The sequence below is a fragment of the Adiantum capillus-veneris genome, chromosome 4, assembly GCF_014529385.1.
Source record: "Adiantum capillus-veneris isolate H3 chromosome 4, ASM1452938v2, whole genome shotgun sequence".
Lineage (NCBI taxonomy): Eukaryota > Viridiplantae > Streptophyta > Polypodiopsida > Polypodiales > Pteridaceae > Adiantum > Adiantum capillus-veneris.
In genome coordinates, this window is record NC_140934.1 from 59151152 (window position 1) to 59170800 (window position 19649).

Below are 19649 nucleotides of genomic sequence, written 5' to 3' on the forward strand. Positions count from 1 at the left end.
GAAAAGGAAGGAACTTATGTGCGAGGAGATGATCACTGCTGAATTGCTACAGGTATTCAAAAAAGATCTCCAATTTTTCATCAAACATGACTTTGCATATCGATGGCAGAATTTGCGTATCTTCAAAGTGTGCATCATGCATTTCCCTGAAGATGTTGTTGTATTTGTGGTGGAATTTGTTGAGAATTATTCATTCAAGGAGCAAAATGAGATCCAATAGATGCATTGGTATTCCATTTAGGTCACCATTTTTGTACACATTACGTACTATCGTGTTGGACCTGAGATAAAAAAGACCGCAATTTTTCATTTCTGATGATAAAAATCATGACACTTTGTTTGTCCAACACTGCTTTATGCTACATTGGCAATGGATAAAAGATAGAGGCTTGGATGTTAGCCAGCACTGGGTTTGGTCAGATGGGGCAGCATCACAGTTCAAGGCAAAAAGTCCTTTCTATTTTGTTGGTAGATATGCTACTTTGACAGGGAAAGTGATGGTGAGGAACTTCTTTGGAAGTGTCCACGGGAAAGGAGAACATGATGGGACAGGAGCAGTTGTGAAAAGGGCACTTACACACGAGCAGTTGAAGAGTAATGGAGCTACGCTCAAATGTGCAGTTGATGTTGTGCGATTTCTTCACCAGCATTTGTCCGATGGGTCCAATGCTCACTACCCTTCCAAGCATAGGCAGGTAGAGCATGTGTTTTGGGAGGTCAAGCTTGGAGCAATGTCCAAGGAGAATAGATGGGATTGTGAAGCTGTCCCTAATGCACACTCCATACATTCTGTTCGGGGCTACTCAAAACAAGATGGCTCCTCCATCGCACACAGGCAGCTATCTTGCTATTGTAGTGCATGCATGCACAACCAGTGGAAGAATTTCAACAACAAAACAAACATGTCTAGCTGGAGTTTCCACAAAATCGCTCAAAGTGATGGTGGAAATAATGATGATGAATCTGAGGAGCCTATCTTTGAAGGGCACTATGAAGCATTGAGTGATGCGATTCAGGTAGGTGACAACTTTGCTGTCAATGCCGAGGAGGGGAACGAAGAAGGTGTCGACTTTTACTTGATCAAGTGCACAAGCACATTGGAGAATCTCAAAGCACACGACGTCGACAGTTGGGGCAGTGTGTTTGAAGCAGGGTCGCACATTTTGAAAGGCCTCTATTATAAGCAGGTCAACGATTATTGTTACAAGCTTTTGGGGAGAAAAATAGTCTTCATGTATTCCCATCTTGTCAGGTGTATAAAAATCCCACTGAGAATAGTCCAGGGTGCTAGGGGATTGTATACTATCTCGCCGGAGGTCTTTAAATCTGTATACAACAGCATGCCATGGGAGATGTAATTTTAATCGTTTGGTTTTTATATGAGCAAACAAGTCTTGTCATTCTATTCATATGGTCTTCATATGGTTTTTATATGAGCAAACAAGTCTCGTCATTCTATTTATATGGTCTACATGCGTTGCTAGTTAGTTATGCAGGGTTAACAGGTACAATTTTTTACCATTCTCGCTGCCAAATCTACAAGTAATTTGTCCTATTTCTATCAATACAACTCTCATGGCAACAAAACATGGAAATTGAGAAAATCCTAAACAGATGATGTTTATGTACTCGAACTTAAGACCGGAACTTAATAAGCTTCGCACGAAAGTAAACAGTGCAATTTGCATAAAGCCAGATTTTGTATAATGTACTCAACATAAGAGTGGAACTTAATAAGCTTCTTAGGAAAAAAACAGTACATGGTCGCTTTGAGCGATGAATTATATTACAGATTTTTGCAATGAGCAAGAACCATAAAAAAGTATGGTGTTACAAATAGGATGACCAGAGGGGATTCTCTAAATCTGCACAGAAGCTACATCCACTAGCTGTTACAAAAAGCAGGATGTCCAAACATCAGAGGCAATCCACCAATGTGCCTAAGCATGTCTGTAAGGAACGCTGGCACAATGTAGCAATTGCCAGAAAAATTAAATATACACTTGTACAAAATGTCATCAACCAGTAGCGTATTGTGTGGACCAAACTGACCATTACACCTGTTCCAGAAATCATTGAGGTGCTTGAAGAAAATGGGTTTTTTGCCCTTGATTTTTTGATTATGAATCACATCACAGGAAGTCTGTGCAATGAACCCTGCTACGAGTCCTCGTAAACCTGGAAAGCAGTCATGGAAACACTTTACAGCATTATGTTCCATGGCTGAGCTTCAAGTGAAGACATTGAAATGAGTTGCTTCCCACAATAAGAATTGCCTTGCATCAGGCCGCACAAGGAAGTATATCCTTCATGGCCTCTCCTCCAGTACCTGGTCATACTGTAGATTCCATGTAGGAAAAAACATATCTTCTTCCAGATCCACTTTATGAATCAAAAGACCATTCATATCCAAAATAAGAGCCCGAGGATCATTCTGCACACTTTCTGGGCCAACATGATAATCCTCCTCAACTGATGCAAGCATCCAACTCAGATCGTTGCAATTTGGGAAAGCCCATGAACATGAGCTGGATGCATACACATGTGCCAACCTGATGTGGTACATCCACTTGAGTGCCATGTACTGTCTCCACCTTTTAAATGGGTGACCTATCACGAGTTTTTTTTGCCTTGACTTGGGCTTTGTTTCTGACGGTGGACATACTACTAGCATCAACATCAATACCTTATGAATTACTGCATACACAAGACTATCTACGTAAGTTAATTAATTGCGAGGAAAAACAACAAAATATTTGCAAACACAACTTGGAATAGCATTCATATTATGTCCTTGAAACAGAAAAGTTTACAAAGATGCATCAGGGGACAATAGACCAGCACCATGATCTTGGCTGGTGGTATTAGGGTGATTAGCCAAAGGGCTTGCTTGATGAACATGGTGTGGAGCAGGCACACTGCCATCAACCCTACCATCAATGTTCACATGATGAGTAGGGACTTCACTGTTTAGTCTTGCATCAACAACAACTGTATCAGGAGCAGGCACGGTACCATCAATGCTCACACGATGTACAGGGACTTCACCGTTTAGGCTTGCATCAGCAACTGTATCAAGAGTAGGGCCTTCAACACCAACCATTGCTAGGTCAATTACCCAAGGTAGAGTAAAATCTTTGCCAGCATCCTTTGCATGCCTTTCTATTTCAACATCTGGGCAAGGGATTTCACCACCACTCCTAACATCTGGAGGAGTTTTGCTGAACAGAGTTTTCTTCATCCTCTTGGATGGTGGCTTTGCTGACCCTTGCCTCTTTCTTTTAGCTTCTGCCAACATGTTCTCCAGAGTGTCTCCACAATCTTTATTGACAGGATATTCTGCATGTTGCTATGCCATGAGTAAGTGCTCCAAAAAGACAAAAACTCAACCACGTGTAAGTGGGCTGACACTAAATTTACTAAGGCATACCTTTCTGCATCAATGTATCGCTATTTGTATCTTCATCGTCAATTCCCTGTGCAATTACAGACCTTCTTGTCAACCTCTTATACGTACTTTGCCCATGCTTGCCACCTCTTGCAAGCTTTCCCTTTTTTACCTTGTCCTCTATGTCTCCAACTGTTGCCTCTGGAACATCATCAAGTGTCTCAGATATCCCTGGAGCTGCAATGGAAGATGTGATTAAACTAGAAGTACCTTCAAAGCTACTTAATATCTATCTAGAAGCTGACTAATAACATAATATTAACTGGCTAACAACTATCATACACCACCTAAAACTCTGTAATACTTTGCCAACAACATGTAGCCATAGCATGGCTAGAGAGGTACACAACTTGAAACTTAGCAAGAAACTCTTGGACCTCACCTTTTCTTTGAATACCATCTTTTGGACTTGTGGAGCAGCCCGCAACAATGTCACAAGTACTACTTTTTTCGATTACTGGTAGCTGTGAATTCTTGAAGGGGTTGCAAGAAGACTTTGCTGGGGATTCTCCCCAACAATCAGAGCCGACTCTGAATCCTGCTGACTGCATTGTATCTCCACCAGATGTCTTTGCATGTGGTTGGAACACAATCAGCTGCTGTTACAAAAATATGTCAAGCAGCAATTAAAAAAGGAAGTCAACCTTTTGGAAACAAAGTCAAACTTTTCAACAAATTATTGGACAGCTTTTGGTTGTTAACAACTAGAAATACTTGCTGCATAGTGAACAAGAAAAGATTTACCACACACAGTCAACATCTATTAGGGAGCTAATTAACAAGCATCAAGTAGCATTTACCTGCTACTAGATCTCTAAACCTAGCAAATGGCTATCACCCACTAGCTGGTTAAAGTTATATGTTAGGCATCTATTAATGACTGGTAAAAATCTTTCTGAGAAGCAGTTATAGCCTATCTGCTTGCAAGCTATTGGGCAGCAATTGGTTGTAAATAACTAGGCAATACTGACCACATAGTCAATGAGAGTATATACCACACAATCAACAGCTAATGTGGAGCTATTTAACAAGCATAAATTAGCTTTTACCAGCCAGTAGATCTCTAAACCTAGCAGGTAGTTATCACCCACTAGCTATGAAAAACAATAGCTACCCAATAGCTGGTTAATACCTACACAATAGGTAGTTATCACCCACTAGCTATGAAAAACAATAGCTACCCAATAGCTGGTTAATACTTACACAATAGCTACCTAATAGCTGGTTAGAATAGCTAAAATCTCTCAAAACTTGGCAAATAGCTATCACCCACTAGCTGTGGAAGACAATAGCTTCTTAACACTAGGTTGGTAACCTAGCAGGACATAAAAGTGTCCTTTCAGGGTTTTGAAAAAAACCTCCAAAACCATAGTAGATCCACTCATTTTGTAAAATCCTTTCATGAGGTTATAGTTCAAGGCCTAGTACACATGGAAAAAATAAGAAACTTGTAAAATTTCTCATCTTTTGGTCACACCAAGCCTCCAAAGTTGATGGACCAATACATTTTCATCAAAACAGTCATTTCTTATGTTTTGTTGCATAAAAATAAGATTAGGGATTTTTGTAGGAGTTGAGATAAATTCCCTAGTTAACTTCAATGGGTTGGTGATCAGAACATATGATTGCTTCTCACTCACTATTTTTTGTTTTGCCAAAAGAAATAGGTACAAAAAAGTTGAATTTTTACCAATCTGCAAACCTATCATCAAAGTTTCTATAGCCACGCTCAATACAAATAATATATGCATGTTTTCTTAGTTTCCTATTGTCCTTTAGGTTCATAAGGATTCATGGAGCATGTCAAAATAATAATACATCTCTTACCAAGGGGAATCTTGGGGACAAAGATGAAGTGCTAAATACAGCAAACGTGAAAAAACTGGGTTCAACATTATGAGTTGTAGAATCCCATAGAAAATATTCAATATCTAGCCAAATTTTATCCTTATGACTAGATATGGTTACTACCTACAAAATGCATATAGTTGTCACAAGAAACTAGAAATATTGAAAAAGCTATACTTGATATACTAGAATGTTTTGTTTTCGTCTATAATTGAAAAAATAAACCATCGTTGTGTACTATGCAAAATAGGGTATTAGGTGCCCCAAAACTCAAGGAATATTAGCTTTATGTTACAATATGCAACATAGAAAATCAAAACTGCATTTAAATATCATCAAAGCCACCAAAAAAAATCATAGAAGAGCTAAAATTGGCTAAAAAATAGGATTTGACAATTTTTGTAATTTGGTCATAACTTACAACTTTAACATTTATTTATCCCTAGAAGCATCAAGACATGTTGAGGACTACTAAAGATAGTTCTCTAGCATTATAGACCTCACAAACATGAATTCTAGAGTGGTATAGTTGCAAAAAGCTGAAAAAAGCCAAAAACAAGACCCGTTTTTTCACACAGTTTAGGTTGTGAATTGTTGTGCAAGGACAAGGTTAAAGATGGAATTGATATTCCAAAAAAATGTCAAGTTTTTTTCATCTCATGAGACAACTTTCTAAATAGATAGAACCTCAAAATCCATTTTGAAACTCTTGATATAATTCAAGGAAAATGGTCACTTAACAGGACATAAAAGTGTCCCATTACCAACCTAGTGTTAATAGCTGGTGAGATAGCTACTTCCAGCTAGTAGCTCTCAAAACATTCCAAATATCTTTTACCCATCCCAATTGCTATGGAAGAATATAGCTATCTGATAGTTGGTTCTAAGTTGTCTGTCAAGCAGCTATTGATAGCTGGCCAGATATCTACTAGCAGCTGATAGCTCTCAAAACCAGGAAAATATATTTGACCTAATAGCTATGGTAGGCAATAGCTACCTAATAGCTGGTTATAAGCACTATCAAGTAGCTATTAATAACAGCTTTAGATGGCTACTTCCAGCTAATAGCTCTCCAAAATTGGCAAAAATCTATTACCCACTAGCTGTGGAAGACAATAGCTATGATCAATAGCTACTTCCATCTAATAGCTCTCCAACCCTGCAAAATAGTTATCACCTACTAGTTGTGGAAAATAGCTATCATCCACTAGATATGGAAGCCAATAGCTAACTCATAGCTGATTAAAAGCTCTATCACACAACTATTAATAATAGGTCAAATAGGTACTACCAGCTAATAGGCCATCACCCACTAGCTATGGTAGATGATAGCTACCTAATAGCTGGTCAAAAGCTGTCTGAGAAGTAACTTTAGCCAAGTTTGGGTCTATAATATCTACTTGCAAGCTATTAAACAACTATTCCTTGTTGCTAACTAGAAATAGTGGCCACATGGTGACTGAGTGTGTATATCTGCACACTATCAATAGCTATTGTACAGCTACAAAAGTCAATAGCTACCTCATAGCTGGTCAAAAGCTTCGTGACCAGCAGATATGTAATAGCTAGTACCCAGCTATTAGAGAGCTATTAAATTCTAATAGCTAGGAATACTAGCCACTAGTGAATGAGAAAGTATTTACTCACACAATTAACAGCTATTCTGGAGCTATTTAACAAGAGCCAGGTAGCTATTACCAGGTAGTAGCTCTCTCTAAACCTAGCAGATAGCTATCACCCACTACCTATGGAAGCCATTGGTAAACTAATAGCTTGTTTAAAGCTGTATCTAATAGCTTTTTAAAAGCTTGTGATAAGCAGCTATTGGTAATTGGATAGTAAGATGTATTGGTAGCCAATAGCTATCAAATAGCTAACTCATAGCTATATCTAATACAACTATTGGTTACTAGTACAACTTACTACTTATTACAAGATATTTGACAACTTACCACTAATTACAAGCTATTGACAGCTATTGGTTACTAATATAACTTACTACTAATACAGTTATTTGACAGCTATTGGTTACTAATAGAGCTTACTACTAATACTTTTTGGTTACTAATACAACTTTTTCTTCCTTTGGAGCTTGAGTAACCAGAATTGGGAACATACCTATTGTAGTAACTTTTTCTTCTACCACGGACGTTGTCTCTGCACCAAACATCTTCTTCACCGAAGCAGGGATCTCTATACCACATCCCGGTGCCAAGCAGGAATCACTCAACATGGACAAAGTTGCAAAACAAAAATTGTGATATGGGTGTTGGCATGATAGCATGCAAACACCCACTTGTATTTTATCCTGAAGTTCCAACCCACAGGCTGTGCACGGCTCCTCAATAAATATAATGCCTCGACGTACATTTGGCATGATTGGAGGTGATGGAGAGAATGCAGGTGCTTTGCCCTGTTGCAATTGTAAAATTGCACTGCCAACAAAAGCCTCCTGATTTTTGAGTCTCGCCAAGAGCACCTTCTTTTGTTGTAGCCTCTCCTGTATCGGACAAAAAAATTCAACAAAAGTATTCAAACACAAAATAAGAGGAACAACAGTATCTTCTTGGTGTTCGCAAATCAACCTGTATGGCTGCAACATCGTTGTTTTCAGACGTGCCACTCTCTGCGACACCAAGAACACCGAGAACTTGTAAGTTAGCACTGATCACAACTTGCAACGTCATCACCCTCTCCAATGGCACATTGCCACTAGCCTCAAGCGTGGCTAATTCTTCTCGTGTTTCTCGTAACTGTTTCAAGAAAGTGTCTGGCTTTGACTGAACCTGCACTTCCACTTGTGCTTGCTGCATTTCTTTAGAGATCTGCCCTATTTCACTCTCAAGCTGCCTTAATTTAGCTTGTACATCAGACCACATGATCTAGGCCAGCTCTACATCTCGACTATTTGACGTATCCACAATCGCCTTCGATGACTGAGCTGCCAATACTGAATTGCACACTGTTTTCCGTGCACGCCAGAGTGCCAAAGTAGATGTGAAATCCCTGGGCAAGCAAGTGGTGGTAAAAATGTTTGTTTGATGCAATTTTTAAGGCCAAAAAGGCTCCAGGAAAGGCCAATTGGGGTGGTAGGTGTAGATGTTGAAAACGTGTGGATGGTGCTCGAGAATGTAGGATTCTGAATTCTCTACAAGCTGGTCCAGATGGCTCCTCAAATTGAGTCCCAGTGTGAAAGATAGAGAAGCTTAAAGCTGGAATATTTTGTAGATCCTTGATGGATAGGGTAGGTGGGGATAGGTGGTCAAAGCTAAAGTGAAAGGATAGGGTTGAAGTGCTCATATTGTGGACCATGCCAATCTTTCCAAATCATCAATAGGAGCTCTAGAGTGCAAGTTGTGGGTAGTGGAAGTTTGTTGGGGACCAGTTGTGTGCCCACTTTGGTTGGTTCATTGGTAAGCATGCCATCTAGAGGTTTTTGAGCCTCAACCACATTCCAAAAGGTAGAGTACAACATGTGGAGTTGACAAAAATAGACAACTTCTCAATCTGGATCCCAAGTGGCAAGTTATGCCAGGTTGAAATTTGGAGCACCTCCTCGGAAAAAGAGACTAGGTGGTTTTTGCCTATTTTGGCGGCTTGAGTTTGGGGACCTGAGAGCCTCAAATTGTGGTGCCAACTCGAGAGGCCAAAGCTCAGAACAGGCGGTTTTGATGGCATTTCATACTTTGGTCATTGGAGCCTTGGTTATCAGGTGGTAGAAGGTCAAAATGGGGTTTAAAAAGGGGGGTTTATAAGATTTTTCTAAAGTGTATGGAGTTTTTGAAAGCCCATGGGGGCGATTGAGCCTCAGGGCACCACGTGGAGGTGGGTTAACCCATAGCACAAGGGGGAGCCGTGGGCATGGGGTATAAAGCATGGAGCGGGCACCTCCCTTAGGCATTGAAGAAAAGGGAGATCTTGAGCTCTTGGGCTATGGAGTTTGCACTAGGCGTTGCACAGATGGTTCATGTAACGGCTAGGCACAAGCAAGATGATGATGTGGCATCCTCTACGGGGTCCATTCCCGCGTTTTTTGAGGGCAAAGGTGGGAGCAATGACGACACCATCATTGCCCCCCATGAGCAAAGTGAAACTCATGTGTACTGGGAGAAAGATGGACACTACTTATCAAATAATTTCCAAGTGTGGGTGCAAAAGTGGACCAATTAAATGATAGCTTCCAAAAAAAACCAAAAGGGGTCTCTATAAGCGACCAAGGAAGAACATTTTTGGGGGCCTTTCTTGAAGTTCCTTTTTTTGGAGCTTTGTGGGAGAGAGGAAGCAAGGCTAAGAGGGGTTTTTTGACGCTTGGTAACTTGGTGGAGCCGAGAAAAGAGGAAGAGGGCTATGGTGCCAACCACACATGCTTTATAACTTGTTTTTTGAGAAGGGAAATCCATCATTGTTGCATTCTGTGTTGTTCCCCCTTCCCTCCTTTTTTTGACCTCTGTTGTGCAATCCGCAGTGTAGTGTGCATGCGTAGATGTACGCCAAGCTGGTGATGTTTAGTGTTGCAAAGTGGGTGAGAGATAAGTGTCATGTGTGTAGAGGGCTATGAATTGAGCATTGCAAGATGAATGGGCTTGATTGTAGAGCTATATAGGGTGTGTGAGTTTGTGAAGTGTGCAGGCAATGCCTGATTGACATGAGTGGTGTTTTTTGAAGGTGTATTTGAGAGGATAGGGGTGTTGTGAATGCCCTAAGCTATATAAAGGAATTTATGTGTGTGTTGGGTGTGTTCCCCATTCCCCTCTCCATCGTCTGGTGCCCCCACTGAGGAGGTGCACTGATTGCTCCTTGGTAGACATAAAGAAGCCGTTTTTTTTACATTGGGAGGCATGGCGACATGAAGCTATTATAAGGGAAGAGAATCCAGGACGAATGACTTGCAGATTCTGAGCTATACATGTTGCCTCTATAGATGCCAAATGAAGATAGAAAAATGCAAACTTTCCCATTGGTGATGCATGATAAGGCTAAGTAGTGGTTCAAAGTTTTGGAAGGGAAGATGAGACAGCCATGGCCGGTTCTACGAACAAGCTTTTTGCATGATATATGCAAGGAAGTATCCCATTTGAGATGGATGCAAAGTTGAAGGCTCTAAAATAGGATGTAAGTGAGGAGTTTAATCTATTTCTAGATCGTTTTGAAGCATGTTGGGTAGAGATAGCAACGGCTATGCAACTAGCCAATGGTGAGTATTCCAAATTATGGCGTGTCTGCATCCTAAAGTGCAAGAGAAAGTGGACTATGAAAGTTTGAAAGACTACAATGGGGAAATTGAGATTGCATGATTGCTCAGGACGTAGGGTGAAGGTAATGAGAATAGAGTGTTTGATTGACTTTTTTTTAATGAAGGTAGATGACAATGCATACCCTATCATCTTGGGGAGGTTGTGGCTATTGGCAATAAGGGCTCAGTAGGATTGGGAGATCGGGGTGTTTACCTTGCTTGATAAAGAGAAGGGAAGGCAAGTAGTGCTAGACCTAAAGACTAGAGAGAGCCGGTGTCATCATATGGCAGCAAGGGATGAAGAGGATTTAATACAAGGTATGAGTTTGAGACTAAAATAGCTAATGATGAAGGCTACATTAGTACCATAGGAGAAGAGGAGAGTGATGATGATATGTTGAAAATGATGCTGATTTTTTTGGTGTCAGCGTAGAGTTTTCCCCTACCTAGAAAGATATGTTGCCTCATGTGCATGGTATAGGTTTAGAATAAGTGGTGGATATATTGAACAAGGACCTAACCGAGCAAGAGAAGGAAATCTATGTCTAGCTTTGTGCTTCTTATCCTAATTTGTTTGCAATGGAGTACAAGGATTTGTGGGGAGCAAAGGGAGTCGAACACAAATCGTACTTAAGGGGGTACAAGCCAAAATCACAAAAGTTAAGGAGGTTAGGTGAAATTCAAAAGGAGGCGTTGTGGCAGGAGATAAACAAGCTACTAGATGTAGGTATGATCTATCCCAAGAAGGAGTTGGAGTGGGTTTCCCAAGTGGTCATCACTCCTAAAAATAATGGAAAATGGAATGTGTGTCGATTAGAAGCTATTGAATGTGGCTACCATGAGGAACCATTACCCCTTGCCATTCCAAGACAAGATTTTGAATCAAGTAGCAGGTCATGAATGGTATACGATCATGGATAGGTTTTCAAGATACTTCCAAATAGGAATTGCACTTGAAGATAAAGATGACGTTCTTTTCTCCTTGGGGATGCTTTGCCTATCGCAAAATACCAATTGGTTTAGTGAATGCCTATGCTACTTTACTAGATTGGATGAATAGAGTATTTGGTCCATATTTGGGCAAGTTCATTAAGGTGTTTATGGAGGATATTGGTTGCTACAGTTCTCGATTAGAGCACCTATCAAAGTTGCAGTTGTGTTTCTAGAGGCTTGATGAGGCAAGTGGCTAGTTGAACCCTAAAAAGTGCAAGTTGGCACAACCGTGAGCTCATATGTTGGGTCATGTGGTGTTGTAAAACAAAATTGAAGCAGATCTAGAGAAGATGAAAGAATTGGTACTGATGGAGCCGTCATAAAATGCTCAAGGCTTGGATTCATTTTTGCATAAGCTAAAGTATCTGTCGTGATTTTTTTGGATGATGTTACAGTATGTGTATCCTCTCCAGAAGAGATCTCAACAGGTGCATGGTTTTGAGTGGGATGGACAAGCACATGAGAGAGGCCTTCGACAAGGTAAAAGAGGTTCTTTGTGATTTTCCAGCCACGTGTTCTCCAAATTGTGAAGATGATTTCTATATTGCTATGACGGTTGGTATTGTAGCTATTGGTGCATTGTTGTTGCAAAAAGTAGGAAGGAGCTATAAGCCTATCTACTTCAAAAGCAGATGACCTATATTGAAGTGGAACATTGGTTGATGGCATTGGTTTTGTCTTGCAAGAAGTTCAAAGTGCATCTTTATTGTGTGTAAGTTTTATTTGTTGATGGGATAATAATCTATTGCCTGAGGTGGTGTTGCATCTAAAGCCATGGAAGCGCATTATCAAGTGGGTGTTGGAGCTTCAAGACTTTGAATTTGAGTTTAGAATCAACCATACTAGACGGTCCGACTTAGCAGATATTTTGGTCAGTAAGGGGGTTGATTTATCGATTTATCCAAGGGTGATTTGAGATGAAGCTAAAGAGGAACCAGATCTGCAACATGCTTTTACTATGTGGTTTGATGGGGCATATCCAAGAATGGTACAAAAGGCAAGAGGTGGCGTGGTGATAAAGGATCCACAGGGTAGATTTTTGAGGGCTTATGTCTTAAAAGATGTCCACACCAACAATGAAGCGGAGTACCTTACTCTTTGTTTGGGTCTAAAGCAGTGTATGGAGTTTGGCATATCCAAGGTGGTAGTCAAAGGTGATGCACTGCTGGTTATCAAGCAACTTTTTGGCCTATGGCAGGTAAAGATGGATTCCCTTAAGCGTTGGTTTTATGCCATCAAGAAGCTGTTAATATTTTTTGAAGAGGTCCAATTTAAGCATGTCAAGAGAGAACAAAACCAAGAGCTGGATTGGTTGGCTAGCAACAAGGTATGGGTACCTGTGAAAGGTCTGTATGTAACACCAGCCGCCTATGCAGGAAAGAAAACTTTGAAGGAGGTGGATTATTTTTTAAGCACAAGAAAATGGCCGGAAGCTCTCTCTAGGTTGCAAAAGTGAAGGTTTTTGCAAAATTTTTGCAAGTCTACTTTGGTGAGTGAAGAACTGATGACCTATAGTAGAGACAAAATTCTAAGGAGGGTACTTTATAAGCAAGAGATAGGCATGGTAATGCCATGAAGAAAGTGGACATCAAGGTAAAGATGAGGTGCTGTTTTGAGTGTTAAGAGCACGTTTTTGGTGGCCTTTGGTAGTATGTGATGCACACTATTGGTGCAAAACCTACCATGAGTGTCAAACCACGGGAAAAAGAGGCTAATACCAGAGTCATAGGGAGCTATTGTAGCCCAATTTTTTTTCAAGATGTGGGGCTTGGATGCCATTTGTCCTCTCCCTAAGTCGGCCATTGGAAATAAGTAAATTGTAGTAGCCATTGACTACCTCACCAAGTGGGTTGAGGCCAAAGCAATTAAGGAGGTAAATACACAAATGTGGCTCAATTTGTCTTTGATCACATTTATTGTTTTTTTGGAGTGCCATGGGTGCTCATCTCTAATAAGGGCCAAGGGTTCATAAGAAAACTAATGCGTGCATTGGTTAAAAATCTTGACATTCAGCATCGGTTCTCTTCGCCCTATCATCCCCAATGTAATGGTCTAGTGGAAGCACAAATGGAAAATTCATCAAGATGTTGATGAAGTATGTGTACAAGCAGGAGTCAGACTGAGTGATGAATCTAGAAACATGCGTATGGGCATACAAGACATCCTACAGGGTGGCTAAAAATTTCACTCCATTTGAGCTAGTTTATGGTAAGGAGGTAGTGCTGCTAGGGCATGCATAGTTAGGTGCTTTGAAGGGTATGTGGTGCATCAATGCCACCTAACACAGGTTTTTGCAAGATCGTATTGTTAGTCTTGAAGAATTATAGATGGATAGAGAGCAACATTAGACTATTATGTGAAGCAACGGGAGAAGTGGGTTGCAAAGGTCAATCAAAATCTTCCTAACAAGAAAATACAGAAAGGAGATCTAGTGATGAAGTATGAAAGCTACTTGGACTTCACATTCCAAAATAAGTTTAAAAGTAAGTGGACATGTCCAATCCAACTACTGGTGATGCTGTAAAAAATCCGAGAGGTGATTCTACTGATTTGGCGACCCTATCGGAGCTTTTTTGTGTGCAAAGAAAGAAGCTCAACCGCGCCTAGTTGTCTTGTGCATGCAAAATGTAGCCCTTCTTAATGCTTATGTATTTCACACAATGTGCATTTCATTTCACTAAATCAATTCCACTTTTGGCCTTTGTCTTTCATCTCTTGTTCTCTCTATGGTATTCTTGTGTGTTTAGCTTGTAACTGTATTCCAATGCTACTATTCATTTCCAAACTATGTCTTTCATCTCTTGTTCTCTCTATGGTATACTTGTGTGTTCAACTTGTAACTGTGTTCCAATGTTACTATTCATTTCCAAACTAAGTACTTGACACTACAGTACCAATTTGGTACTTTTTGGTGACATACCAGTTCTGTTTTTTGATATGACACCAAAAAACACAATGCTTGTGACTGATGTGACTGCTTAACCTGGGTGACTGATTGTGCTTGGTCTCAATGGGGTGTTATTGACAAGTTGCAGGGAGATTCCAAAAGGCCTTTGCATTTTGAACAAGAAACTCCACCTACAAATCCTCAATGTCTATAGATCGCTAATTTTTCTTATAAGGCCAAATGCTGACGAGTTCATACTAACTCTTAAAAAGAAAGAAAAGATAATTTTATGGTCCTGCTATAAAAGGACAAAATTGATAGTATGTTGAACACTTGCTTCCCCCAACATGTGAGCCAGAAGTATTTTGCAGGTAACTCATGTGAGCCTTGAGTGTTTCAGAGGTTAAGTTACACATACTTCTAACCTCCTTTTGGCATGGTAGATGTACTCTCCCAAGAAGACTGTGAGACATGGCACCAGAGTATGGCGGAGGTGCCACGCCTGCCCAAAAATGTAGACGACAAGCCTATTCTCGTAACGAACCTACGGACAGTGTGGGCAAGGCACCCGTAGTTTGATGCTAGCGACACACTTCTGGTTGATGACTGTAGGTACAAGTCACTCAAAAATAACTATGAGAACTGTCTTGCAATCAGATCATACTACCCTGTGGTAGTAGGCAAAGAATACCCTTTTTACTTGGTGGAACTCATTTTACCATGGTCGCTCAAATTGATACCCGATCAGTACCCAACACTGTACACTAGCAAGAAACCAATCTTTGACATAGAAGATGATATTTGTGGGTATGTTGCTAACCATGACAGATGGAGGGTTACTCTTACAAATTTGATCCCCCTGACATAGGAGATTCCTGAGTTGTTATACTTGGTGAAATTTTGTATCACGACACATAATATATAATGGAAACCCATTTTTTTGGTACACTATAGGATCTTCATCTTTAGTGTCTTTTCATGTGTTGTTTAGTAGTTTGTAGTCTAAAAGCATATTTTTTTAAATCGCTGACATTGCTATTAATACAATGGTGAAAATGTTTAAGAAATGATGCTAGCACAATACCAAACTTGGTCCTATTCAGTACAAAATTTGGTGCTAGAATAGTACCAAACTTGGTGCTATGCAGTACCAAACCTGGTGCTATTCAATACCAAGCTTGAGCTATGAAGTACCAACCTTGATACTGCTTGTAATCACTTTGGTACTGGTTAGCTCCCTTTTGGTACATGAGCTTTTTCAAAGAATGCTACAATAAAATTTTTGGTACTTCTTGTCATCACTTTGGTGCTGGTTACCTCCCTTTTGGAACTGGCTAGTATTATTTTGGTACTACTTAGGGGAAAGTTGGTATAAAGCTTGATAGTTAATGTACAATAGTCTCAAATACTAAATAGAGGAAGTGAAGATAACAAGAAAAATAGTAACTCATTAGGAGAAAAATATGTATTCTATCTAGGAGAAAAATCCCACTTAGGGGTTTTGGAATCGTGATTCAAGTAACATGGATGCACCATCATCGCTCTCATCATCATCATATGGCATGCTATTGTATATGTTCTCATATACTTCAGTAGATAACTTGAATTGATAAAGACTCCTACAATAGGATCCATCGGTAAATGTATGGCCCTTACAAGATGTGAGTAGATCATGACTGGAGATGTTTGATCCAATAGGCTATATGTATCATCTTTTCCTTTGAATTGGCTATAGTAGAATCCTTCAACAACCTTCCCTCCTCTAAAAATATTGTTATGCCACTTATCCTTTTGTGCTCTCACCATCTGGTACAACAATTTTTTGCATTTGATAAGGTAGAGGTCCTCTTTAGCCTCTATTCTTTTGGCTAAAACGTTGCATTCAAAAAGTTGACCACATCATCCGCACAATTCATAGGCTAGCCACCTGATTCAATTCCTCATGCTTCAAGGTTATCTTGATGACTTCCCCTACCCCATTATGCTCTCCTTTCCCATGGTTGGATGTTGAAAAGCTATACATCATGCGCAAGCTTGTCATGTGATAGTACCTGGCCACAAAATACTATGGTCTATGGGCTTTAAATTGTGAAGCAGCACCATTTGACCACACCCAATGGTGCTGCAAACAATGTCCATGTTGTTTCAACCACTTATCATGAAGCATGAAACAATGTTGTACAAACAATGTATCATGTTTCCTGTCATCTGATATGTAAAAGTGTAGCGTCTTTTGAACATCACCTGCTACATTTCTTATATAAGTGATGTGCATAAGTATTGTGACTTGAGTAATTCTCCAATACATTGATTGAATCTCATTCTAAATTATAAAAGAATAATTCTCTGCAAAGTCAATAATTGACACAATGACATTGCTAGGAAACTTGAGCAAACAATCCTTGAATTGTTGGGCTTGCCAGCGGAAGACAAAGTTGTGCTTGATGAAGCTTGTTTAGTGAGTTGAAAATAAGCTCAAAAATATTACATTTTTCATTCGTTTCACAATCAAGTCCTTTCTCTTCTTCTCACTCCCACTAGCATCAACCTATCTCGTTGTTCCAACATCCATGAAAACCTTCACAGACACCTCCTATAATAAAATCTAATATCTTACCAACCCAAATGATTTTCTCATGTTAAACTGATCATTTAATGTGGGATAATAAAGAGGAACAAGGGTTAGAATATAGACATGTGCTTTCGGACCTATCTCACCATGGGGCCAATGGTAAAGGGGTCCAAATGAGAGATGGTATGTCAAAGAGCAAGGCTACTCAATGGATCTTAAAAGACCTTAGGGTTAGCTTCATTGAATACCTCCAAAGGTTAGTGTTAAAAAGTCCTTTGACCTTAGGTGACCTTAGGTAAGCTAGGGTTGAGCTTGAGGTAGGAACCCGACCCAAGTTTGAGGTGCTTGTTGTGCTTGATGAAGAAGGTGCTTGAGGTGCTTGAGGTGCTTGTTGTGTTTTCCGAACAAGGATCTTGAGGTGCTTGTGGGAACATTACCCAAGCTTGAGGCTTTTTGTCATGCTTGGCATTAGGAAAATTTTGAGCTCATTTTTGGGCCTTGTAAGAATTGTTGATGTGGCATAGCTTTCAAAAAGTGGGGATCGGTAAAATTTTTGTAACTAAGATCCAAACTTGTCGGAGGTTGGATATTTAGAATCTACTCTTCAAATGCTATCTATTGATATATAGCATGCATGTATCGGACATTGCCTTCATATAGATCAAGAAAAAGGTGATTTTAGATTACCGTAACGATAACAAAAATTGGTTGATTGAAAAAAAATGGCATAACTTTCATAGAAGTCATCCAAACTTTTCGGACCTTATCTCTTTAGAATCCATTTTTTAAAAGCTTTCCAATGATAGGTCATATCATGGGGTTCTGAGAAATATTTAGAGGGGTCTACCGGGTTGCTTTCTTTTGTACAACTTTGATGATGTGACACTCTTAAAAGGCCCAAAAATGAGTTCAAAACTTTCGTAATGTGACTAAGGTGCTTGATGGTAAGGTGTGCACAAAGTCAACAACTATCCCTATAAGGAGGGGGCGAGCCCTAAAAGAGGGGGCTAGAGAAAGAACACACACCCTCACACAAGGCAAGCTTGGTACAAAGAAAGCATATAGGACACTTGTCAAGTTCCTCCTCATGTTTCCCTCATGGTGTGCCTAAAGCCTATTGGTTAGCCTCCCAAGGTGTCCAATGATAATTTAGTAGCTTTGATTAATTGTTTTTGCATTTATCAAGTCCTCTCTCTCAAAGAGGAAAGGGGGAAACTTGTCCCAAGACTATCCTTGTTGCTTATAATGCATCTTGCATGTGATTGGCTAGTCTTGGCCAGGCAAGAAGGGAACTAGCTTGGGGGGTATACTCTCCCACACACACTCACACACACTCTCATTGTGTGAAATGCAAAGTGCAAGATCTCCATCTCCTTCTTGAAGCAAGTAGAGAAGTTGAGAGCCTACACCAACACTCTTGGGTATGGAATGCAAATCCAACCAAGAGCCATGCTCCAATGCTTAAGCTTTCCATTTTCTCCATCTTCATTACTATGCTATTATGTATGCTAGCAAGAAGAGTGATGATGATTGAGGAACTATTTGTTTCTTCTATGGAATGTTTCTTCTTCCTCTTCCCTACCCTCATTCCCCGTAGCTCTCTCCACCTTCGAAGGTGTTTGAGGCCTTGAGACTGAGGCTTGGGATAGTTAATACTTTCTACAAATTTTATGTTATGATTGTGATGCATGAAGATTTCCATATTCATTGCATCACTTAGGCCACAAGGACACAAAGATTTTATTGTACCAAGTCTCTCTTGATGGGAGAAACTATAATACAAATTCCTATGGAGGAGGGAACGGCTCCACATAAATCCTGTCATCAACTATTGTCATGTTCTCTAAACTCTCTCTCCTTCAAAAGTATTGTTCATGCCAAGTTAATTAAGTTCCATGTCTATGTTGCTACCATCAATTAAGTTCACCCTCTATGCTCACAAAGTAATCTCACAAAAGTGCTTTATCTAATTTCCTAATTCCACTACTCTCAAAGTTCATAGGCCATTTCCATTACATTGGTAATAGAGCATTTGGTTACTCTTTTCTTGCTTAAGAAGAAAAGAGAAACCAAATTCTCAAAAAGTAATCTCACAAAAGTGCTTTATCTAATTTCCTAATTCCACTACTCTCAAAGTTCATAGGCCATTTTCGTTACATTGGTATTAGAGAATTTGGTTTCTCTTTTCTTGCTCAAGTAGCCTATTAATGGGTGATTTTGTTATTTATATTAGGGTAAGTGGGATTGGGATCTATTATCGGTTTTGTTGAGCCCACTATGTGGGAATGGTGCAATAATGGAGTCTTTTTAGACTTGCCTATGGCTTTACCATTATTGTTTACCATTATTCAGACATAAGTGTAAGAAATGCGGAATACAATAAGGATCTAGTAGCAGGGAGAGTAGAGAGAGATACGATGCAAGGTAGATTAGTGTCAAATCAAAAACTTTAGATTAGCACACTATTACAAAGTGATGGTGTCATCCACCCATGCACCCTCAAGGTAGAGCTTTGATGGCGATTAGACAACTAGAGAAAGTAGGAATACAAGGGACTAACAATCCTTACACAAGGATGTGTTGTGTGCGTCAAGTGTGCACACTTCTACCAAATTACTCATGAGAAGGCCTCCTTATATAGATGTAAGGGAGCCTCTAAACGCCCATG